The sequence below is a fragment of the Anas acuta genome, chromosome 6, assembly GCF_963932015.1.
Source record: "Anas acuta chromosome 6, bAnaAcu1.1, whole genome shotgun sequence".
NCBI classification, from domain to species: domain Eukaryota; kingdom Metazoa; phylum Chordata; class Aves; order Anseriformes; family Anatidae; genus Anas; species Anas acuta.
This window is the reverse complement of record NC_088984.1, coordinates 13,320,532-13,346,234: the sequence shown is the minus strand read 5'-3', so window position 1 is coordinate 13,346,234 and position 25,703 is coordinate 13,320,532. Positions and strand designations below refer to the sequence as shown.

Here is a 25,703-nt window from a genome sequence, read left to right as displayed (position 1 = left end):
AGTCTTTAAAGGACATTACTTGTCTCACAATCACTAAAATCACATCAATTGCTCAAAAGTAAGAAAGATTTTTCCTTTTTTAAACAAACATTAAAAAAAAAAAAGCCTATCAGTCTGATAATGCTATTGCAAGCACTGCAAACGTGAATTAGGACATAAAGGTTAAGAGCAAGCTGCAATTAGCTGTGTTACTACACTGGGCCATTTGACAGCGAGATCCAGATGTTCCCGCTGATCAGCCTTTTGTCTGACCCGCTGCGGCGCTGACTAGCAGCATTCTTTCTGCGAGAAACGGGGACAGAACCAGAATTTCTCTTATGACCTCAGCTGATTTCAGCACAAATCTCCTGAAGTAAGAGGCCATTATTTCAGCTCGTTGGCATAATCTCAGTAAACCAGTCGATCTGCTTATAGTGCATGCATTGCTGCTAATGGAAGTTTCTAATATTCATATTTAACTTGTAAACGTGTCTAATGAATTGGAATCCCATTTATATAATTCCCCATAAAAACTAGTATTTCAGAACTCTCAAAGAATGATATTTGTTTTCAGGTGTGTCCCCATACAAAACTAAAGAAAGTCTGGAAAACAACCATTTGAGAGAACCTCTCTAAACTTTTAAAAAAGAAATAGTGCATTTTTTAGAAGATAATTTTCTGAGTGCATTAAAAAATACCCTAATTCTATCTTCTGCAAGTGCTAACGAATTCCACCCTAACTTATCTTGACAAGTTTGAAAAACAACACGTACAAATTCTATGTCGAAACGGTCCCCAACATACTTGCAGTTATCCCAACTCGATGCTGCTGGTGAAACTTTGGATGCGTGTCCCCAGTTCTCTTCTGTCACCACGTCACCACCAAAACTACTGGGCAGCCCAGTCAGGGCACAAAAGTACCAGGCATGCTCTGCCCTGACATCGAGCCACTGATACCTGGTGCCAGGTTAGCCTTGCTCGTTCTTCATATTGAGAACAGTTACTGAAATTGCCACCAGTGCTTTTCCTAAAAGCAAAGAAAAGCTCTGATGCCTTAAAGACTTGATTTTGTATTATTAAATCATATTAGTTTTTTAGTGCTCAGATCTATGAGTTCCTTATTTTCCTTACAGAATAATCCCGTTGTCTGAAATACTCAATTTTCTGAACTTTGTTATCTACAGCTTTTAATAAGAAGAGACATAATTCCTGCACCAAGGTTATTAACGAATGTAATGAGACAGAATTAATTTCAAGACTGATTTTTGAAGAGCATGACTAATAATCTCCCTCCATCCTGTTAGTTGTTCTTACAGTATAGCCATTTGCAGTCACCTATATGGTCAGCTGCTGATCCAATTTGTTTTCTCTACTAATCCCAATAGCTTTCACTTTTAAATAACCCCTCATAGGCACCCAATTCAGTGATTTACTGAAATTTAGAGTAAATTCGGACAACATCTGTACTTTGCCAAGCAGGCATAACCAACTACAAAAACACTGACCAGCACACAAACTGGTCAGACACCATTTCTGCTGAGGAGGATTGTAGAAGGTAAGTGGGAAGGAAAGAAAATATTTTTAGCAGGCCATAAGATGCAAACAAGCCAGCTATATCATGCTGTTGTAAGAGGGAATTCCTTGTATGAGGATGCTTAGTCGGGCATAGATGAAGGTCCCCTCTGATGCTGCTCAGTATTGCAAAAGCTCAAATGGATTAGCTGTTGGAGCCTCAAAAAATACACAGATGTGTTCCGGCACCAAGCATTATCAAAATGAAAAAAGCCCAATAATGATGAAATACAGAGAGAAAAAAAAAAAAAAAAAACAGGCTGCTTTATCTGACATTGTAAAATTGGGAGTGAAGGTGTAATAGCCTGTAATTATTTTGAAACATTATTTATTTTTTTCTCCACATTTAGCTGGTGGAATGTTTATTAAGAAGCTCAAAACATAACGCCAAATTTTATAAACGATACAGGGGACAGCAGCACTCAGACAAACTGCGCAGGCAGAAGAAAGCACTTCTGGAATAGGAATGGTAAGTACAAAATAGAGTAAATGAAGTGGTCAGGGAAGAATTTAGTCTAAATTTAGGACTATATTTTTGTCTCTGAAGTAAATTTCTAACCACCTGTTCTATAAACAGGCTGGTTAAGGAACCTCAGTCAGTTTGAAACGATGTTCAATAAAATGGATTACATGATAGAGTGGAGCTATGGAGCGGTGTCTGGCATCAAGCAATAAAGTCTTTGTTGCTTCATACAAATAACAACATTTTAATAACTCCGCTTCAGGTTTTCTGGGAATTACCTACAAGGGCTGGGAATACTGCTTCTTTCCCAGTGTTCCCCATGTTTTATCTGTTTCTTTTTCTCTTCTGTTTCTCTTGCATTCAAAACAAATTCCAGCTGTTTTTTTTGCCTTTCCCCCATACATTTGGGACTGGCTAGAGAAGAGAAGCAATGCAAGAGGGGATGGGTAACACTCAGAATTGCTTCAAGAACAGCATGAATTGTATGGTTTGTGTCTTGCTTACTGTCATAAAATGGGGTTTCACAAAGAAGCAGATCCACACAAACATTAAAAAAAAGGAATGCTTGATTTCAGATAAATCTAAAGAGCCTCTTTTGCCCCTTAACAGAACCAGGCTCACCTAAATATAAAAATACAAAAATATTATATATTTTTTGTTATATTTTTAGTACCCCATTTTTATTTTCTCTACCCCAGCTCAGATACCAGTTAAACACCACCTATCTATGAGAACCCAGGAAGGGTCAGAGAATGTTTCAGTAATTAAACCCTGCTTAGCAGATCTCAGACATTAGGCTAACAAATTAGTGAGCGAATTAGGCCAGCGACATTCTAGTATCTTGTTTCTGTAAATGCTGAATGGCCAGGTGAATTAAAAGAAGCTTCGTGTTGCAGTGACAGAAGTAAGGTAGGTTTTCGTGTACCTGTCAGTCAGCAGAAACGCAGACATTAGCATATACTAACTTTGCGGATGCCTAAGTGACCTAAGTGTCAAGCTGAAAGCAGCTGACTCAAATACAACCAGAATTAGACAGAAGTGGTCAAAGGAAATGGGGAAGAACTTTGAAGAACCAAAAGAAGGTCTGACTTCACTTCCTTTGTTATTTAAGATAACACCATGACAACACTTAATCTTAACACTTAATCTTAAATTCACGTAACTCCAAGGGATAGCGGAACCACTGAACATTAATGTAGCTGCAGTTACCACACTGTGTTAGGAGTCTTGCTCTTCATCATGCTCCACTCTCGCCTCTCTTCCCCCTGATCACAATCAAAACCTTTCTCAAGTTGCAGTAGAAGTTTCACCTGGGTATCCTTTCCACTCCAACAACTGTTAGGAGAGAGGACTAGAGACAGGCTTTGCTTCCTCTCCTCTCCACCCCGCTGACAGAAATGCTCCCGAGCACCAAAACAGGCATGTAGCGCTGCACCACCTGCTCACGCAGCGAGGTGTGGGAGGATGGCACAGCCGGTCTGCATCTGGAGGGAACTCGGGGGCCATGCAGGGAAGTCTCAGCACCAGGTCTCTCCCAAAACAAAATGCCAGGAGGCAGTTCCTCAGAGCAGCAGCATCAGACTGCCTAGTGAGCAGGAATTAGGAGGCTGGGGGAAGGCTATTGGCACCTAGAAGCCCCTGCCAGTAACTTGCAGATAGTTTGGAAAATAAATTGAACTGTGAAAAGCAAAACATAAACACAAAAAAATGGACAAGCATTTAAATGCTCTCCTGTCAAACCTCTGTTTCCTCCTGGGTGTGCTTTCCACCCTATGTGGTAAGACTACACTAAAAGCTACCCGAAAGTGCACACAAGAGCTGCCCCAAAGCCTCCAGCAGCTCATTACTAAGGCAGTCAGGGTGCTGGATTTCAGGTCATACCATCCTGTTATCAAGCTCTGGTTCTTTCTACCAAAATAAGCACCGACTTGCCAAGGCTCGTAGAGTGCTGAAGCTACTTCCTTGGAGACCAGCTCCCTCCCTCCAGCTCGGCCAAGAGCTTGGGGACCAGAAGGATTCCTAGCGGAGACGTGGCCAGGGGGCAGTGAGACCACTGCACACTGCAGGGACATGCAGGACAGCCCTGGGCTATAGCAGCTCACCTCTGCAGCCAGAAGGACACCTCAGAAACATTTCCAAGGGACGGGAGATGCTTTACTTTGAGTTTTGTATATATGAAAATTAATCCAATAACCCTACACATCAAAAGATTTTTTATATTTTCATTACAATACGGGAACGGGAGACTGGGCTTAGCATTCGGTTGACCTTTGAGGAAAAATTTCTGAGTGAGTATTTCACCGAACCTTTGCCCAGCGCTGAACATGCAAATTGCCATGGATGTGGTTTCACAGAATTGATAAAAATTAAACTGTTGTGGAACGCAGGATGTAAATACATCATTTTCAAATGAAACTGTCAAACATCTTGTTGTGGTGGTAAAAACCAAATCACTATGCAAAATGATAATACAAGAAAAGTCAATTGTATGTTTCTAATAATAAATGCTCTTGTGGCTTTTGAAGTCACAAAAAACTCTTGGCTGAATTGGAGCATTGATTTCTGTAGTTATTTATGTGCGGTTCCTATTAGAATTCTATTGAATTCCTTGAATGGTGAATGGAAGTGCTTTTGAAAACACACACAAAAAACTGTTAAACAAGGGACAAAATAAATGGAGAGCCTAACATTGCCAAAAAAAGTTTCAAAAAGTCAACAGAACATTTCAACTTTTTTTTTTTGAAGTGCATGTAAGACGCTTTGGCGGAAATGATTAAGTCTAACACAAAAACAATATACGAAATATATTTCCGTCACTCCTGAAGGGGAAGCATGAATGTCAGGATTTGCTTCTCAACTATTATTTCAAAAATTCTCGGCATACTCTTGAAATATGTTCTGCAGTAAAATGTGTATTTGGTATTAAGGAATTTTCAAGCGTTATCACTCCAGCCTGCTGTCCACTATGCACCAACGTGAAGGTATTTTATTTAGCACATGCACAGATGTATCTGAAGTATGCAATATACATTAGTTAGATCATAGACCCTGAACCAATACACTTCTTAACTATAATCCCCTACTGATTTTAGGACACATTAGTTCACGTTTTATAATATGTGTTCATAACAATGATATTATCTGCAAGTACTGGAAATGCACCAAAGGCTTGGGGGCCTGGGGTCCCTAATGCCTTCATTCATAAGCACTCATTACTTCTATGTCATTCTTAAGACACCTTGAAGCATTTTCAGGGCAGCTGGGTATGCCAGCAACTGGAAGGACATGGGTCTGTTATTTGAAAAGAAACCCCATCTACAGAAACGTTAGGCCTTCAACGCATGATTTGTTTTCTATTAATTGTACACAGCAAAGTGGGCTTCAAACCCACTTCCATACTTTGGGAGCTACAATAAAAATAAAGCTGATTCGTTTCAGGAATAGTTTGTCAACACTTTTTTCATTTTAACTTAGACACACAATCATTATTAATAGAATAAACAGCCACGCTCTTCCTTTTTAACATTCTGCATTAAAGTCTGACAATGGATTATGTGTTTTATGTAAAATGTTATAAAAATGAATATATTTATGCATTGCCAAAAGAAAAAGGTTGACTGTTGCTTCTTCGGAACACTAATTATAGTCATTTAAGTTTGGAAAGCAGATTTTTAGAATGTGGTTTTCTGTTTACAACTGAAAAATACAATAGCGCTAAGAAGGTCATCTTCAGAAACTTCTGTACTAATCCATCGTTATTTTCACTGAAGATCACATCTGTTTGCTCATGAACTGCCAGCAGAAAGTAGTAAGGACTTCTGAAGAAATCTCATCACAGAAAACTCTAACAACTTACACAGCCAGGAACTTAATTTGGAGCAACTTAGTATAATAGCACTACTTGGCATACAAGAGATGCAGTTTTTCTATCTTTCCTATTTTCCTTGTGGCATCGTAACTCTGCTGAACTATGGCAACTACTTCAATTTTCCAGAAACCATTGGCAACTTACAGTTAGGCATTTTCTCCCTCCCGTGATGATGCGATTTGCTATCACACAGTGCCCTCAGACGAGGGATGGATCTGTGGTGATACAGCACAGCCCCGACCTGCAGTTTGTTACAGACAACTGCTGGAGCACACGCAGTTGTCAGGGCACACCAGGTGCAGCAGAATGCAGAATGTATTCTGAGCGAATATGAAAGGCTGAAGTGGAAAATGACTTCTGCAGATACTAGGGGAACTACAATTATTTTCCAGAACAGTTAGAAATAATCAGTTTGTCTGGAAGACATAGGAAAAAATATTGTAAAGAGGCAGACTGAAAAATACTTGAATTGTTATAATTTAGAAATGGAAGAAACCAGAGGTTTGAGAAAGCAGGAGCAGTTTTACTGGCAGTGGAAGTGCTACCAAGAGGTGGCTAAATGTTAGCTGAAGTTTCAGATGTTAATCAAGTTTCTCTTTCAAGCTAGTCTCACATACATTTCATTAGTATAATTCCTACAAAGCACTTTTATTTCTGTTTTCTCAAGGCTGCGTGTGTGTTCTCAAAGCCAAAGAAGTTATTATCTACATCACCTTTTTTTTTTCCTACATCATGTTTTGTGTTTTTTCTTAATGAAAATCCTTCTGCAGAAAATGTCTAGCATTAATGAGCTGCACATATAGCTTTCCTGTAAAAGGCAGAACATATGCAATGGGGGGACAGCGACACAACACCAGGATCATAAAAAGGAGCAATGCCTCTGCTGGTAACTAAAACTGAGTATTTTAATTGCTTGCTTCAGTTTTATTAAATAGCTTACAGCCATCTAGAGAATTTCTAATCTTTCATTTAATTAATCTCAAGAATGAAGTTCTCCTGTAGGAATTTCCTCTTAGAGGGTTTTTTGTCAGATGTTAATTTTCAGCCTATTTTTTTTAGTCTTCTCCAGAGGAACCCTGTTCCAAGTGTAACTGTATATTGTGGTTACCCAGTCCTCGTTTTCTTATTGTATCTATTTTAGCCTTTAGTGTGGCATGGTTTTGAAAAGCAGAGATATTTTAATTAATGTATTTAATGCATCTATTATTCAATCCAGTAAATTTTACGTAGCTGTTGAGAAATTAGAAGAGAATCCAGCCCCTGCAAGCACAGGGACTGCGAGAAGCCAGAAACTGTTTTAAAAACAACCACAGCAAGCATCTGCAGCCTCCTGCCTCTCGCACAGTCACCAAACGTGCTCCCCCCAGCTGATCTAAGAGCTGGCGAACAAATGACTCAAATCCATAGTAGGTGCCGGGGGAACAGATGACAGTATCACCAGTGCCTTACATCTCTAAGGTAAGAGTAGATCTGTTAAGGGCAAGTGCCAGAAGCATTGTAAGCAGGTCAGGACACACAGAAAAGCACAGCAAAAGCCAGGTAAGTTTTTCTGAGAAAATCACCAAAATTAAATTATTTCTTCATAGGAAGACAGGAAGTTTAAAAAGTTCAAGCTACTTCCAAAGTGGATGGTTTGTATAGCTAGTACAGTATATTTCAATTCATATAATCAAAAATAGGAGTAAAAGATTAATAGTGAAAGGTTATTTTTACTCTTACCACCATTAATGCTCTATCCCTCCTTACCCAGTTGCACATTGCGAACTTGAGAAGAAACTCTAGCAGCACAACCAGAAGTCATTGTATTTGCCATACACAGAAACACCCAAATCACTGACGTCTAACCAAGATCACAGGAACAAAAGAAGCAACGAAATGCTCAAAAAAATTTTGGAAGTAGGAGCCAATCATGCAGCAGATCGATCTGTTCCACTGTAATACCACTTCTGGGTTTCAGTTTCCACCTCCTGTGGTTGTGCAAACCGCAGTTACTTCAGCAGAAGCCTCCCATGAGGTAATGAGATTTGTTGATATTAAACAAAAAAATATATTCCCTTTTCCTTTTTAATTTTGTTTTCCTAAACCTTATAGCTTCCATAAGCGCTGCAGGAAAGCCGTCCTTCCCAGTTTCCCCTCTCCCCTGTTCTTCATCCAGGCTCAGACAAGGTGATACCTCTCTTCAGCTTTAAGGACGTAGCCACAGTTTCAGCTTCCAAGCACCTCTTCTTAACACACATTACATCTGGAAGGTCCTTCGAAACATTAGATTAGAAGAGATGCACTCCACCTAAAGTACGTGCATCCAGACGAGCTAGCAGGATGCCTGCAATATCTTCCTGCAGAGCCAACCCACAAACCTAAATCGTACTAAGTGGGGAATTATTTGCAGATTAGGATTCCCGAGACTAACCTACACTCTCATTTGCACACAAGTAGTAAAACAGACTGCTGCATCAATCATAACAGCAACCTGCCTCCCCCAAAAAGCTGAAAACCTCTTCCAAGGAAAGCTTTAATAGAAGCTCACAGCTTGGAAGTTACAGGCCACAGTGATTTGAAATTCATATGCCAAGTGTTAAAACTTAATTTTTGAGAAGTCAAACTAAATAATACACTTCCCTTTTCCTGAAGAACATCTTCTCTAAATAAGAGCACCACACAAACTCAATAACACATATCAGGAACAGCACTGAGGCTGCACGTGGCTTATGGACATGACACAGAAGTGGCCAATGCACAACCTGCATGGGAGAAAATGACCTCGAAGGCAAGGCTGTGGGCCACCAGCAGCACTGGTCATCTGCCCCCACTCCTGCTTTGGAAGATGAAAAATGTCATGGTACTGTTTCAGATGGCACTAAGAGCTTGTTGTAAGCATCACTGCAGACATGCACAAAGTGACAGATGTTCACTTTAACTCTCTTCAAAGCCAAGCTGTCACGGAAAAACTGCAGGTCCCCCTCTACCCACCCCTCAACCCTCCCCACCCCCCACCCACCCACAAAAAAAATGATGAATTCACTACAAGGTTAGTGAAAAAATCAGTTTTGCTATGGGGATTTTCCTCACAAGTGACATCATTCTGTTTCTTAAAGCAAAAGCATCAAGTCACTGGTGTGAGATCTGGGAAGCATCTTTTCCTGACCCTAGAGAAGGGAATCCCATTTTGGTTTATCACTTTTCCTTGGAGTGACTTTTAAAGGTCTTGTTTTTTTTCTAGAAGTAACTTTTCACCTTACAACAAACACATTTCTCAGACTTGTAATAATATACTGACAAACCACCACCAGGAAACTGCCTTTTAGCACATCCAGACAAAAAACGTTAACCTGGGAGTCCAAAGAACATTATTAGTGACTGCTGCATGTCTGTGTGCCCTTCCTGAAAAGGTTCCCAACCTGAGGAGACAGAGGCAGGAACCAAACCTCTAGTACGTTTCAGTCAAGTTAGTTCGGCGCTGGCTCTCTACTGGCACAGACAAGAGGGGGCACAAGCTTCTGGTATGGCACACTTGAATTTATTCCTAAAAATAAATAAATAAATAAATACCAGCAGCTTTCCAGTGCATCAAATCCTGGCTATTGACTTTGCTTAACTGTTTTGCAAATACCACCTTCTGCTGCAAAAAGAAAACAGAGGAATCTTGCTTGTTAACCTTCTTCCAAGACCAAGTATGTTAGCACATCTCTCCCAGACAAAGGAGCCCCAGCAGGCCCTTATCTTTTACCAGCTGCTGCTTTGGTTTACATGGAGAGCTATCTGCTGCAGATACAGTTTCAATTTCTGGTTTTAATGACTGATGCCATTTTAAAAATAATAACAGCAACACAACTACAAACTGAAAAAAAAAAAAAAAAAAGACTTATCTGAGAATATTTTTCTGATCTGAGAAAAAAGTTTGAAATATAACTTTCATTACTCAGTTTCAGGGCTGCACTGACAGAGGCCTTTTTCCATGCCTGTCCTTTGCAAGAGAAACACAACATTGTTTGGGGGATTAGTTACTGTTTTTCTTGTAGGGCAAGGAGATGGTGGTACACAAGTGCAATGAAATGGCCAAAGCACTCAGAAAGTGCTTAAATGCCATTCAGCTTCCTTAAAAGTTAATATTCCTTTAGAGCCAAGTAAGTAAGGAACATATGTTTAACCCATACACAGTTAATGGACATAAACCCAAATCAATTGACATTGTTACTCCTAATAAATTTTACTCCACAAAAGTAATGCTAAGAGCTTACTCTTAAATTTTAAAACAGTTGATGAAAACTACCACAAAATAGCAAAATTATAGCAAAATTACATGTAAGTAAGGCCTCCAGACTGGAGCAACATCCCAAAAGCAGCACATTAGAAGAAAGTTTTCTGCATTAAATTCAAAATAACTAAGTATTTGGTATCCAAAAAAATAAAAAAGTTGACAAGATACTGAAGGTACTGGAATATCCTCCTTCATTCTAATAAACACAATTCTAAATTTAAAAACTATATGTATGAAAACATGAATCCCTGCTAGCAACACATTTGGTTTTCATGTGAAGGTCTGGGCTTTGGTCACGCAGAATAATTCAGTCGTTCTCTCGGGCAGTTAACCCCAGGGAAGTTAAAGGAAGCCTGAAAGGAAATGTGAGAACACACATGCTCTAAGGGTGTTATCAATTTTATTTATCTCTTATCTCTCACGGATGGCCTGAGAACTCTTAACCAGCAACTGCATTTCAATCTCCAATTGGTGAAAATATTTCCTAAAGCACTCTTCATTAAAGAGCATAAGTACTTATAATTAAAAGACAGTTTATTTATAAATGGGTATTAGCTATTTCTCCCTTCCTCGTGGAACTGCAGAGATGGCTGTATCTCATAAACCACTCACAGAGACTTGCATTTATCATTCAACAGTCGCCTTTAACTTGTCCAAAAAGTAATTGCAGTGCAAGACAAAGGAGCGTGCAAACAGAGGTCTAATTGCATCACCTATTTCTTCTTCCAAGGTGCAAAAGCTGAGAAAAATAAAAGCTGGTTGAACTCCCACATTTCAAACAAAAATCCATTTAGTTATGCCTGTCTGATTTACCTGAGTAACTATTTGCCTACAAGCTGTAATGCTCTGTAGGACACGCTGGGCCACAGCACACACGATCAGCACAGACTTGAGCTGAGTAACGCAGACCACTGCAAAACAGCCACGTTCCTGTAAGCTGCATCTGGGCATCTCAGCCTTGTATGGTGACATGTCAGTGAGACTTCTGTGAGCACAGTAACTACTGTATGCCTGAAGAAATCATGGTATAAGTGATAAGCAGCAAGAGTTTCCTAATAATTGTGAAATTCTCCAAACTGGGAAAGGAGATTCTGCTATGTAATTCTGTGACGAAACATAGCAGAGATTACTTCCAGAAAATTTTAAAATCTTGGAAATTCAAAAGGCTTTCAGAAGCCTACACAGAACTATTTTGTGCTATTTCAATGGATTACAAGTCCTCGAGGAAAAACAGCTTCTGTTCCCAAATGAGCATATATGAACAGCTGGCCCAGACAGCAAGAGCTGCTGTTACGTTACCACGCCGCTCTCCTCCTGGGTCTGCCTTCTGCCCAAACTATCCTCCCCTTCCCTTTTTCTTCTACCTTCACCGTTCCTTCTTCCGACTACAAACAGGCCCGCATTATACACACACACAAACCATTTTTACAGCTGTTTAGGCTGGATCACAATGAAACTCACGAGAATTTTGCCTGGCCATTTTATGAAAAGTGACAGCACCAGAGTGAAAGCGAGGTATTAAAAAAAAAAAAAAAAAAAAGATACACAGTCAACCATCTGCTGAAAGATTCTCTTGTTTGACCATTTTTATAATTGGTGAGAATGGAAGTGAGGTGACACAAAAACAGGATGTGAAGGCATGGGATTCATGTGATCTTGTACCAAATTTAAACCCAGACTGGCCGGGGGGGGGGGGGGGGGGGGGGAGCAGAGGAGGGACGAGGCAGAATCCCAATGTACCAGAGGATGTAGCTAATAGCAGCGTGAAGACCTAGGAAAACAGGCCACAGAAACTCACTGTTTAGCAGTTTCAGAAAAATAATCTAATGGTGACTTCAGTGCCAAATGAAACGTGGCATGTGACTATTTGTTTTGATTGCTTAGATAAACTAAAGAGTTAGCACAGAATTTTTAGTCCATCATAATTGTCAAAAGACCCTTAACGCAATCCCTTTACCTCATCCAACCGTCTGAAATGCCACCAGCAAGCCATTCTAGCTTTCTTTCCTATGCACAGGTTAGCTTTCAGGACCAAGCACACCATCCTGGTATCTTCCCTTCCACTATTTTCAAAGTTGCAACCTCCACTCAGTTTTCCAGAACACGCTTGTACAACAGACAGTCCACTTTTTACACGTAAGCACAAAACAACGCACAAAATTTCCACGTACATTCAGCAAAACTTTCATAAAACAACCCACCAAGGATAACAAGGCCCCAGAGGGACACAGCCCCCAAATACTGATCAGGATCCCTGATCAGATAAAACAGGCAAGCAAGTTCAAGGAAAATATTTCATTTTCACAAAATCACCCTGCCACACACTCACATTCAGCTGTTATTCGGGGTGCCAACCATGTAGCTCTTTGCAAGCACTGAAGCCTGTACGACGTGCCACACAAACACGGAGGTTAACAACAAAACACGCAAAACATTCACACGCAGCAAATGTTCTCGATAAACATCGGCCTCGTGCCTCCAGAGCCAGTGGTTAAGCTTCAGTTCCTGCCGTGAGCTGGGGGTAGGTGGATCCTTCTGGCCAAACAGGGGGCACTGCAGGAACAGAGCCAAAATGATGTGCCCTGGGTATTGGCTTACCATATATTCAAAATATGCTAATGGCACCGACATGTAAATAGCCCTTAATGAACTCTGTCCGCTAATAGAGAGTACGGCCACTCAATGGAGCAACCAGCATTACTCCTAAGATCACAGGATTTTGATTTTTATTCGGGGCTTTGACAAACGTAGCTGCTAATAATCAGCCACTCGTTCTGCTCACAGAAAAACAGGGCAGACTTAACTTTCCTGCAACGACACTGTAAGCACACCCAACCCCGACAGTATTTTTAGCAAGGGTGTTCAATCAATACTGCTATGTACAACCTCAACAGGGCTTCAGCAGGACAACAGAATTATAAAGCATGGCAGCAAATAAGACATTTCATGGAAAACTGTAATTAACAAGAAAAAAAAAAACACCACCAAACTAAACCCTAAGGATGTGAATCTGATTTCAAACAAACTTAACAGCAGACACAAAGAAAACACACTAAAAGGTAAAATATTACAACATTTTTGCTTTTGATGGAAACGTATTTATATTTCAATGTTTGCTTTAGTTTAAAAAAAAAGGAACAAAAATCTAAAAATACATAGAGGCTGTAATGACAACAAAGTTATCTTCAAAAAATCAGACCCACAGTTACATTTCTGAGCTTATAAAGCAAAAACGTGCCTGGGAAATGTGTAGAAACACACGTACGTATTTGTAAGCTTATCACTGGGAATAATATTTTATCAACATGGTGCAAACCTGAGTTATATGCCAATACGTAAAAATAACTTTTTAGGTCAGCGAAGCAAGAAATCCATTGTCAAGAAAATGGCATCCATAAGATTACGATACTGAATATTTTATATTTAGGCAACGAACTGGAAAGCTTTCCCTCGATATAGACGTCTATTAAGATGACGTTTTTACCGGTTTTAATCTCCCCGGTGTGCTCCTGCAGCCCATATTTATAAGGTAACGAGCTCATAAATGCCTGCATGTGTGCGAGCACCCCCGGGGGGCTCCCAGCGATGCCGGCAGCAGCCACAAGACCCCGGTGCCATGCAGCCGAGTTGAGCTCTGGGCGAGCGATACCCGCAGCTGGGAAAATGCATGTGCAGGCTACCGGCTAACAACGACGGTTCAGCCGCAAGCCATTAGCACTTCTGTAATACACCAGCGAGACGAATATTTCCCGTGTCACGGTTTAAATAAAAATTAAATAAATAAATAAAAGGCTGGAATCGGGGAGGCTCAGCACAAAGTTCACCCGCGTGTGCTTTCCCCATCCCATCGGCTCGCTCTCGGCGCCGGTGGGCGCGCTTCACCCACGCCGCCAGAGCGAGCTGAGCTCCGGGAGGCTTTTTTTTTTTTTTTTTTTTTGGGGGAGGGGAAGGGGCCGGCTCTCCCTCCCCAAACCTCGCACGGCAGCAGCCGAGGCGAGGCACCAGCCCCAGGTGCGCGGTGGCCGGGGAGCCCCAGGCGGTTACACCAGCGGGCAGGCGGGCACCGAGAGCCCCCCGGGGGGGGGGGGGGGGGGACGGACGGACCCGCCGCCTGCCCAGCGCCGCTCCAGCCCCTTCTCCCCGGCCACAGCCAGGGCAACGTGCGTGTGCCTGGGCAGCCCTGGGAAGCGCACGGCCGCCAACTTTCCCCTCCGACCTGCCGCAAACCAACCCTACACACCCCCGGGACCCCCCCACAGCCGGGTTTCGCCCCAAAATCCCCCCCTCCGAGAGGGGTCACGGCCCCCCCAAGCCCTCCCCGCCCCCTTACCTTCATATAACAGCCACGTCCTTGCCGATGGAGCGGGGGAGACGCGGTGGTTGTGGGGGGGGGGGGGGGGGCGGCCGCGGGAGCGCGGAGGGGAGAGGCGCGGGGGCTGCGCTCGCCGCTGCCGCCCCGCGACCCCCCGCGCGCGCGCGCGCCCGTGCCCGTGCGCGCAGCAGGCGGGGGCGCGCCCGGGGCCGCGCTCGGGGCCGGCCCCGCCCCTCCTCGCCTCGCCTCTCCTCGCCGCGCCCGCCCCCCCCCCCCCCCCTTTTTTTCCCTCAACACCGCCCCTCAGTCCCCCCGCAGCGCCCGGCCCGGCCGCGGCCTCGGCGGCAGCGGGGCCCGCATCGTACTGCGGCGGCTGGGCCGAGGGGAAAAGGGCTGGAGGAGGAGGAGGAGGAGGGGGGAGGAAGGCGGCGGAGCCCCCTCCGGCTCCTCTCCCGCCCCTCCCTCCCCGCTCTCCTCACAGCTGAGCAGCCGGCGGGGCCGCGGCTGCCCCCTCGCAGCCCTCACACGGGGCACGGCGCCGCCTGACGCCCGGCGGCCCGGGGGGGAGCAGGGGGAGGAACGGCGCCGCCTCCCCTCCCCTCCCCGCCCCGCCTGCTCCCGCCTCACGCGGGCCGCAGCAGCCTAGCAACCAACATGGCGGCCGCGCCGGCACCCGGCGGCGGGCTGGAGGGGGGGGGAGCGGGAAAACGTCGCGAGAGGGGCGCTTGGCACCGCCCCCCCGCTGAGGTGGGAGGCAGGGCGGAGTGCGGCTCGTAGCCTGATTGGGTGGGTGTGCCGTCAATCAAAGGATGGGGGCGGTGGATTGGCTGCCTGAGCTGTCAGTCACGCCGAGCGGAGCGGGTCGGGCCGCAGCGCTCAGCGGGCGCGGGGCGGCTGTGGCAGGGGCTGTGAGGGGAGGGGTGGCTGCGCGGCGGCGGGTGACAGCCGCTGCCCTTACATAATCCCGAGTTATTATTCCGAATCCCGAATTATTAAAGTACAGCCGTTCGTAATCAGCCCTCGACACGCGGAATAACGCGGCTGGGAAGGAGTTCTGGGCTTCCACAACCCCCCACGCAGCAAGATGCAGGATGACGCTGAGGCAGCTCGCACAGCTCCTTGCTCGGAGGCTTCCCGAAGTGTCACTCCTCTGATGTTCGGAAACCTGCTTCCAGCCTAAATTTGTTCACGGCCATATTACAGCCATTTGTGCCAGCCTTGTTCCTCTGCTTAAATAGCCTCTGGGTGGTGGTTACCCCCGGTTTGCTTTCACAGGCCGTACAGCTTCATTTTGCTAGGTTAAATTACCCACACAGCCTCTTGGCCTCCTCCTCCATCTGGTCTGCGTGAGGGTCGGGGCGCACAGCATCGCCTCACAGCATCGCCTCGCTGAGCTCTCCTCTCTCAGGACCACGTTGAATGAATCAGGGTGGAAGAGAGTTTGGGGAAGGCAGTCAAGCAGGAATGCTAGACAATGCGCAATCTGCGAAGCACGTTTACCTAATAGACTTTTCAAAGATTGTTACTGGAAAGCACTTAGAAATTGCTCCTGTTTAAACTTTGTTAATGAAAGTCCATAAATAAAATTACCAAGTTTGAAGTGTAAACAGTTGTCCTGGACTGAACGAATTCCCAGGCGGACGTCATAAAGGCCGTGGAATGACACACACAGCATCAGTAATGCCATTCCTTATTGTGTCTTGCTCCAGCTCCGCTTGAACATTTCCGTAGTTATATTGACAAACTCATTGTGCTTGTATCCAGAGACATCCAATAACCGAGTTCTGCATTTCTGAAATGCTGCCAGCCTCTCCAGCAGTGGATGAAATACGTTCTTCTGTGCATTACAGAAAGCCATAGCTGCAGAGTTGCCTTGGTTTCCTGATAATTCACTTTCAGATCATGATGAATTTATTCACAAGTTGCATAGATACATTTTAATCCGTTTGCACATAAGCTTCAAAGTGTGCCTCTCACGTTTTCGCATAATTTTCTTTACTTGTGCCTGTATTATGTCAAACATACTGTTACCTTCAGTTTGAGAGTAACAACAATTAATATTTTATACAGTGTAATAAAGAAACACTCAAACCACTCAATGTGACTATAGAACCTCACAACGTTTATTTAGCAACTGTAACCGTAAGCTGTTATGAAAGGATATGTTTTCCTAATCTGACACAAAATTGGTGAGACATACAGATATTAAAGGCTAGACACTTCAAAGCAGTTTCCTCACAATACCTTATTAGCCCCATAATTCATTGTTTACAGAAGGCTTGATTCAAAGCCCTAAATACCACACAGTGGAAGATTCCCACTGTGTGTTCAGGTCAGGCCTACATTGCAAGAGTTCTGAATGCTTTAAAAATAGATATTGAGACAAAGTTCTCCAGCTCGTGATCTTACAACACAAATGGAGCAAAATTGCACTGCAGGATACTTGTGTACAGACATTGCTCTGGCCTTATAACGTGGACTTCAGCATAAGCAGCAGAGAACTTAACTTTGCAGAGTTGTGATTTGTTGTGGGTTAAACACAGAGTGACCACCTCTCAGAATTATGAATGAAAGAGAGAAAGCAAACAGAAATGTGACTCTGTCATTATTTACCAGAAAGGGAATACGTTCCTTTCATATGTAAAAACTGCATTCAGCTCACTTCTCTTTCAGTAGCGGCTCTTTTATGTAAGAGCAAGTTTTCGGCTACAGTCTGCCTGCCTGCAGAAGCCATGAAAGCTGCCTTTTGCATAGCTAGGTCACATAGCATGAGCTTAATATTCACACTTGTGCATGGGGATTTATCTCTATTGTTGCTGATACCTTTCGGAGGGGATATGTTATCTTCATGAGTAGTAACATACTGCTAGGAAAACACAAGTATCTGTGTTTTAAACTAGTATCTAAACTGTTTTGTAGAAGTTAAATCTCACAGCTCTGGTATAAGTGTAGGAACAAACAAAAGATTCTATTTTCCTAATAGATCTGTGATATGTGTTTGTGCCAACAACCTTATTACTCATGCAGGACCTGCCAACCAAGCTGGGATAATTTATGTGAGAGAAACATATATTAAAAATGTGAATGGGATTTTAAACCTCTCACTGAAATACCATGCAAACTGCTTTGTTGCCAAGCTGACATACTTAAACACTGCATTAAAGCAATTCAAGATGAATGGCTCTCACCACAGGTGGAGGTTAGCTGGGAAAGGGGCAGGACACGAGGCACTTAACACTAAGAGCAAGCATAATGTATGTTTAATAGCAGATACATTTTCTACAAAGAGGGATCCTGATTCAGCAAAACACTTAGATGCCTTGCTTACTGGAATTTAAGGGGCGCGGGCACAGCCCTAAATCCAGATTGGCCAAATCGCACGTGGAGCGTGCCATTGACGTGTGAACAGCAGGCAAGCTGGTGCTTGAACATGGCCTTGGGATCACTCTTAAAATGTGGTAGGGTCATAAATACTGAGAGTGCTTGTTCAGCAATGTGCTATGTAAGCTATGGGGACAGAACCCGTTCGTTGTTTGGGGCAGGGACCAACTTTCACTTCACATTTGTGCAATACCTGGCGCAATACGGCTCCACAACGTGAGCTGCTACAATACTGCGTAATAATAATTTGTGCTAATAAGCTTGCTACAGCTGTTGTGCAGTTTGGGAGCTGTCTGAATTTCTCTTTAAAATATATTTAAAAGATAAATATGCAGACTGAGAATGAAAGCTGAAGGAAATGTAAATAGATACAGTCCCTGGGCCACATTTTGCCAAGTTGTTTTTCCTCCTTCCAGCCCTCACCAAACTCCCCTGCCTTCACCATGCATTGAAGTACCCCAAGACTGCATTTTTAGATACCCACTGCAAATACCTGAGCCTTTTGTGAACGTCGTCTGTGCACTCGCTTGTGGAATACTGTTATTTTCTGCTTCTGTCCAAAAGACGAATAGCATACACTCTGGCGAGTTAAATATAAAGCAGGCCAAAAAATATTTTGCAGCATAAAAACTTTTCCAAATACATCAAGAACAGGAGAACTGCCAGGGAACATGAGGAACCAGCAAGCATCAGGTATAACAGGAGCATTCAAGAAACCCACAGGATAAAATCAAAGTAGGATTTTTCTGCCATTGTTCATTATGGTGGAGTCTGAGGTAATTGCTACAACAAAACCTTTGAAAGGGTGAAGTCAGAAAAAAAGTTCCCAAACTCTGGTATCCTCGTAAGAGATTTCAGAGCCACCCCCAGCACACTGTATTATTAGTTGTGTTTTGTAATTGGCAGTTCGGAGTGAAGTCTGTGCTGGAGGAAAGGAGCACTGACATACCCATACCAGCTTTTGGGAAAGGCTTTAGGGAAAAGCTGGAAATGACAGACCAGTCAGGCTAACACATGGTTCATTACCATATAATGGGAAGAGCTGGAAACTGCGGCTTTGTTAGAGTGCTTTGAAAACGTCAGCAAACTTTGATAAAGGGGACTGGTTTATACAGGCTTTGTATAAACATTGGGACCTCGGAGTCCTTCTCAGCCACAGTCCAACTCCCGGTTGGAAGAGGACCAAGTACATATCATCCTCTGTCGTCTCCTGCCTCCGCTCCTTCTCTTCCCAGATTGCCTTTGCCCTCAGTCTGATTTCCACAGAAAGGAAATCCAAATGTATGGGACAGAGGGGAGGCACAGTGTGTTCCAGGGATCTTCCCTGCCCGAGCAATAAGGGGACTCTACACATGACATGAAGAACATTTAACATGCAGCCCAGATTAAGCAATAATGTATATAGGTTGCCCAAAGCATTTTTATAAAGCGTAAGAGAGGAACTCCTTTTGTGATTAGTAACTGCATTGAAAGGAAGAGAAGGGTAAATGATCGCAAAGGGGAGCAACCAGTGTGATTCCCAGCGGATCCACGCTTTAAAACATGTTCACAAAGGGTAAATGTAATAGGATTGAACAGTGAGATAATATTTTCTGGTGATTCACGATTATTCAGGATAACTAAAACCAAGACTGCAACATGGCAGTCTCTAAATTAGTTTGCATCAGTTAGCAAGGTATTTTGGAGTCACTGTGGTTAGTTTTCTGAAAACGTTATCTCAGTGGTGGTCAAAGAGGCAGTTCAGACTGATAGAGAAAGAAGAGAATTAAAAAGCAAACATAAAACATAATGCTACTCCATAAACCCTCAGGAAGTACACTCTTCCCTTACATACTACTCAAAGTTCTGCACCTCAACATGCAGGAGCCTCTTAAGCAGTAGAAAAACATACGAAAAGACAGATAAAAGAGTGACCGGGTTATCGGAAAGACTGAGCACCTCCTGAGTAAGGCAGATCAGGTACCACAGGATTACCCAGAAAATAGATGACAACTGGGAGATATAACACAGATATCGGAAATCATGACTGACACAGGAGAGGTGAACAGGGAACAATTACTCCTTTCTTACAAGAATTCAGATTAATCTCATGCTTTTTTCAGATGGAGGTGTAAAACAAACAGAACGAAGTACTATTTAAACAACATCCGCTTAATTTTGCTAACGCATTGAGATGAGATATTTAAGGTGCCAAAAATATTAAGGGCTGCAAGAAGTAACTAGACAAATTAATGGAAGAAAAGGCTGCTTTGCAGAGAGGTAGACTTAGCCTTCAATACTGTTCTTAGATCACCAGAAACTGAGATGATAAATAAGACGAAAAATGAAGCTGTAACTGCTGTGTCCTTATATTTCTGCTGCAAGGTGTATGCTCGTGCTCTTTACCAAATACAGGGTGCCAGGTCATCTGGTTCTTTGGAGTGACTCAGTTCAGCCTTTCTCATATTACTGCTGGGACAGAACGACATCTGTCTCAGACCTTTTGCTTCCTAGCATATCCCTGAATGTGGGTATTGAACATGAGAAAGCCTGGTAAAACATTGTAGTGAAAGAAACGTCTAATGAACACTTTTAGAACCTTCAAAGGCATTTGATCAAAGTTTTGAGATGAGATCCATAACAGTCTTATTTTAGGCAAACTACGTTCATAGAGTTAAAGCCAAAATGACCATTTTGTTAGACCACCAGTTTGATTTAGCCCAAAGAACCTCACCCAGTAATTTCAGCAGCAAGCCTATAACTTTGGTTTGAGCTATGCTGTGTTTTAAAATAGCTTTTGCCTTTTCTAGGTCCATCAGTAAACCATCGAGCTGCGGATTGCCACCAAAGCCTCCCGGCTTTGCAACTTGTCAGAAAATTTCTGGAATATTGGAGAGGAGAGAAAGAAACATTCAGAAAGCAGAGGATTATGGGCTCAATTTGTAACGAATTAGCTCAATTCTGCTATTGATTTCTTTCCATAATGACAAAAAAAAAAAAAAAAAAAAAAAAAAAAAAAAGAGTATTCTGAAATGAGCAACTCAGACATGCTGATTCCAGGTCCACAGGTTTTATTTTTTTCCTTTTTCTTTCTCTAAGTATCTTTATTGAGAAATTCCAGACCTGGATCTGGCTGAACTCTAGGTAACTTTCAGGAATTTGAGATGGGTTTCTTTCAGAGCTAAACATTACAGGGCAGCGACTCCCATGAGGATGGCGTGCGAGCCCAGGGTGCTGCACTGGGTGCTCGATGCTATTTGCGTTTCTGTTGCTAAGATTTCCACTTCCGAGCAAAGGCCACAGGATTTTACCCTGTAAGTTGATGCAGCCCGGGTAGATAAGGAATACACATTGCACCTTTGTAAAGAAGCTGCTTTTGTTGGTTTTATGTCCTTACTCTGAAAGGAAAGCACTGGAATGAGCTCAGGCTTCCAGATGGGCAGTTTTCACATTTCAGCTCAGTCGCAAGTAAGACATCAGGAAATCTCTCGAAAAACAGAAATACATCTAAAAGAGGGGCAGGGAAAATGGCTGCTGGGTCATCCCTTCACGTTTTATTGTTAGAAAAAACACTGCAGTGTTCGGTTTCTTTGGCCTTTTGCAGGCGCCTTTATGAAAGTTTGCACAGAAGTACTCACTCATCTGAAGCACAGAGGAGACCATATGTCACCTCTCGCTGCTCGGCAGTTTCACAGTTGAGGTTTTGAGGTCTACATTGTCTGCCAACAGCGAGCACCAGTGAAAGGCTGATGGTAAACCATAGCCAGAAATGCAACTCCAGTCCTAAAAGCGTTTTTCTTTGCTGCAGTATAACGTGACATATTTCAAAAGTAAATGTTTTCTACAAGTTAATGTCTCTAAAGAGAAAAATAAAAGAGTGTTTATTGACAGTTGTGGTTTGCTTTTACCTTGCATTAATGATCTACTTCCATGTACAGTACAGAAAACAGCCAAATTTGACCTTTCCTAAGACACAAAAGACAGCACAGCAGCAATTCAGCTAAACAAAGCGTATGTGCAAACTGCTTCCTGGTACACCCACATTCTGGCCCCACTACAAAGTAATTAAAATTGTCAAGAGAGATTTTGACCGGTTAAGTTCTTCCAGGAACTGTACAGCTCGTTCTGAATTCTCAATTCATAGAACGTTCACTTTCTGGCTTACTGAAGTAGTCCCAAAGTTCACATTATAAATAGCAAAAATTATTAGAAGGCTTGGACTGATGGTATAGGAATTAGCCAGGCTAATTATAATAAAAAGCATCATCACACAAAATTCAGCTCTCTGCATTTTCTAATTGAGTGAAAAAAATTATTTTCAGATCAAGACTGCAAAAAGGTTGCGTGTGTTCCTTTTGTATTTAAAAATACATGTAAACTAAAAATAGCACAGATGACATCGCCCCTCAGAAACAGCCAGCAAAGACAACGGGACCAGAGAGCCGATGGAAATTTTCAAACAATTTGACTGCTGTTAACCTGGGTAAAGCCACGAAAAGATGCTTCAGCACAGGCACAGTGACGGCTTCTGGGTTAGTTGGGAAACAGAGGAGCCAGCAGTGACATGTCAGCCCTGTTGACTATAGCCAAATTAAAAATGATAACAGCACTGCAGTGCATTTACACTGCTATTCTACCTGCACCTACCTCGCTCAACCACAAAGGGACCACACACTGAGGACACAGTGGCTCGTTCCTTCATCTCTCCGGTGACACCAGCATTGAGGCTTCCAATTAGTTCCAATTTTAATGTGGCTTTTATCTGATCTGAACTCTCCATTCTTACAGCAGCTCTCTAATGTTGCCCACAGCTCATGAGATTTGCTTATTATCTACGAATCTTAGCTTTCATGTATTATTGTTTTGAGCAGTCATAGTAGAGATGATAAGAATAATTATGACATTTCTAGTCATAATAGTAGTGAGGTCTTGGAAATAAGAAAGTTGAAAAACTCAGAAAAAAAAACAAAAAAAACAGAATGCAGATTAAAATGCAAATATATTTTGTACTTGAAAATTTGGGAACAAACTCCTCTTTGAATGCTTGGCTTTGGCTGGTCCTCCCAAGCCACCTTTAGGATAGCTGAAAGCACACAAGAAATTTGTCTCCATACACAAAGTAAAAATCTGGGGCTTGTTTCTCCAGATCCAGCCACTGTCGCTGGCTGGACTGTGGATAAATTTTGCGTGCTGGTGTCTGCTGCTCTTTCCTATGCTCTCAGAAAACAGGAACAGGGGTACCATCAGCAGTTCAGAGAAAGCAGAAAACATCAAGTAAATAGGGGCTGATCTGTGACTGAGATCAAGCTGAAAGGCACTTTGAGAGATGAGCCTGGCAGCCTCCCTGCTCAAGGGCAGCAGCAGCAGCCACACTCCTTGCACCAAGACAGGTCAATGACCATCATCTTCACCATCTTGCATAGAACATTTAGCAAGGGAAATACAGAATAGGTAACCCACAAACCTCCTGCTACATATAGGTTGGTGCCACCAGGCTGGTACAGATGCTTCTGTGACTCAGTGGCAGCATACTGAGTCCTTGTGAACTGCAAGGAAATTGCATCTCTGATCATTTTGGATTAATCACAGCATACTCTGGAGCTACCCTTAATGAGGCACATATTTACCATCCACTTTGTATTTCTGCCCAAGGCAGCATATTTCCATGCCATATCATAAGGAACTGGCTCCGCAACCCCGTCATTAATTTCAGAGCCGTATCCCTTCTGCAGCAGTGGTGCTTCTGGAGGACTCTCCACCATCATCTGTGCCTAGAGGCAGATCCTGGTGTATGGATTTGTGCTCCCTTTGTTCACCTCCCCATGCAACAGCACAGACATTATGCACATGAAAAAGTCCCAATAAAATCTGAAGAAAATAATTTAAAACAAGCTTCCTCTTATTTACTCTAAGTTCCCAGCTATTGAAAATGAGTCTTTCTTCTTTTCTTTGCCACAAACCTTCTACTCTTAATTTGTTTGTAAACAGGATACAATCATGATATTATTAATAATAATAATAATAAAGTAAAATGTTAAAAGAATATCTCTGAGCTATAAACTTTGTGTGAATAATTACATGTAGGACCCCATTTTTCAGCACCTGATGAGATTTGGTATGTCTCAAAAGCCTATTGGGAAAAAAATCCAACCCTACGGAAAGGCAGCAAGAGCAAGCAAGCCCTGCTTCATTCATACACAGAGACACTCTCATGCTGAATCCCCGCCAGGGGTACCATCCTGCTCTGCTGGAGTACAAGCCCCTCATTTTACCCCATGAACTGCAGCCACTTCAGAGTAACCCTTGAGGTGTTTTTCTGGGTGATTTCGGGCAGTGACTGTTTGCTCCTTGCTCAGCAGTGGTTCTCATTTTCCTCCCTGCACTGCGCAAGGGTTAACAGCACGTGTCTGCTTTCGTTTTTTCTGTTATTTACCCTTTCTCCACTAGATGCTACACTGAGACCATCAAACATTTATTGAGTCAAATAACATAAATTTGACGACTCGGCACAGAATAAAGTGTTTAAAACAAAGCAGTGATAGCATTGCTCTGTCTGTGTATCTGCATGGTGTGAAGATGAGACTAATGTGTCTCCCACTGGAGTAACTGCACTGGCTTCATCCCGCATCTTACTTGGAGCTGTGTGGCAGAGGGATAAGGCAAGTCTGCTCCAACTGATGTTATTACTCGTGCACCTGTACCAGGGAATTACCTAAGGTATGAAATGGTATACCAAGAGCATGCCACAAAATCTCAAATTTAGTGAACAATGTATGCCAGTGCAATTAGTTAGTCTTTTTTTTCCACCCCTTTATGCTTTATCTTAGGAATCAAAAACTGTATACTTAACTGGAAAAAAATCACAGTACATGATATTTTTAATGACATTTACAGTTCAAATAATATCGCAGATAAACATTGTTTTTCCTGCCGTTATGCAAGTCTTTGACCCAGCCAGCTGGGGAAGTACTGAGCAGCGTGGCTCCCACAGAGCCTGCCAGCCTGTTTCCTAACCTGTGTTGTGAGTTGTGCAATACCTGCTAGTAAACAAACTGCCATCCTCTTACCTTTCAGCACAGGTGGGACAGACCAGGCACTTCTGCACAGCCCTTCTTGTGTGACAAGTTTATCGGACAAATGCGTTAGAGCCTGTCTTGGAGGAGTTACTTAGACGAAGCAAACTGAGGTTCAGACACTGCTTTAGTGACATAAGGTATCAGGACTGTGTTTCTATCAGGTCCTGGTTTGCCCCACATTCCTCAAGGTCTGCTTACTATGTAAGACTTGCCATGAGCTGCAGTTTTTGGAAACACAATGTGTGCTACAGCACAATTACTAGCACTATTATTATTGTAGGAAGAGTAAAATCTGGGGAAACTTCAATATGATCTGGTTAAGGTACAACATCAGTGCTATGTTTCCTTTCCAAAAACAAACAAACAGCAAAATATGGCTTCAAAACACTGCTCTGTCTGCCTGTCTTGCTGTAACATGTTTAAATTTGCCTCTCTGGGCTTACTCTGGGACAAGAGCTGGAACAGAAAATGATGCTTTGTTAACACTACACAGGGCCTTATTGAAGTAAATATTTACTGTTTGGGAACCCAACCTGCTGCTGCTGTGATGAGCTTCAAAATATATGTGATATACATCAGCTGGGGATCTAGACCAGATGCTCAGCAGACTGTCACTGAGCCCTGGCCTTCTTATTGATCTGAAGCTCATCTTCAGATTAGTACAGAGAAAGGTGGATTAAGGAGGCAGGGGAGAGGATCTCTTTTTTTTTTTTTTTCTTTTCTCCCTGGTAGATATGGTAAAGCTTAAATCAGTTTAGCCAGTGAGAAGACACAATGTTATTCTAAGCAATGGACTCTTTACTGTGTTTCAGGCC

General features: G+C 42.9%; 1 protein-coding gene across 3 annotated transcripts in view; it reads right to left on the bottom strand.

Moving 5' to 3' along the window:
- PTPN4 (protein tyrosine phosphatase non-receptor type 4) overlaps positions 1-15,033 on the bottom strand; it is a 108,221-nt gene extending 93,188 nt beyond the window's left edge. For 2 of the 3 annotated variants that reach the window (XM_068687443.1, XM_068687442.1), the window contains exon 1: positions 14,471-15,033. The gene's annotated coding sequence lies outside the window, so the exon portion shown is untranslated. Of the gene's footprint in view, positions 1-7,628; positions 7,651-14,470 lie in introns of those variants that run through there. The other variant, XR_011098094.1, reaches the window with a different exon arrangement.
- Between the last annotated feature and the right edge of the window lie 10,670 nt (positions 15,034-25,703).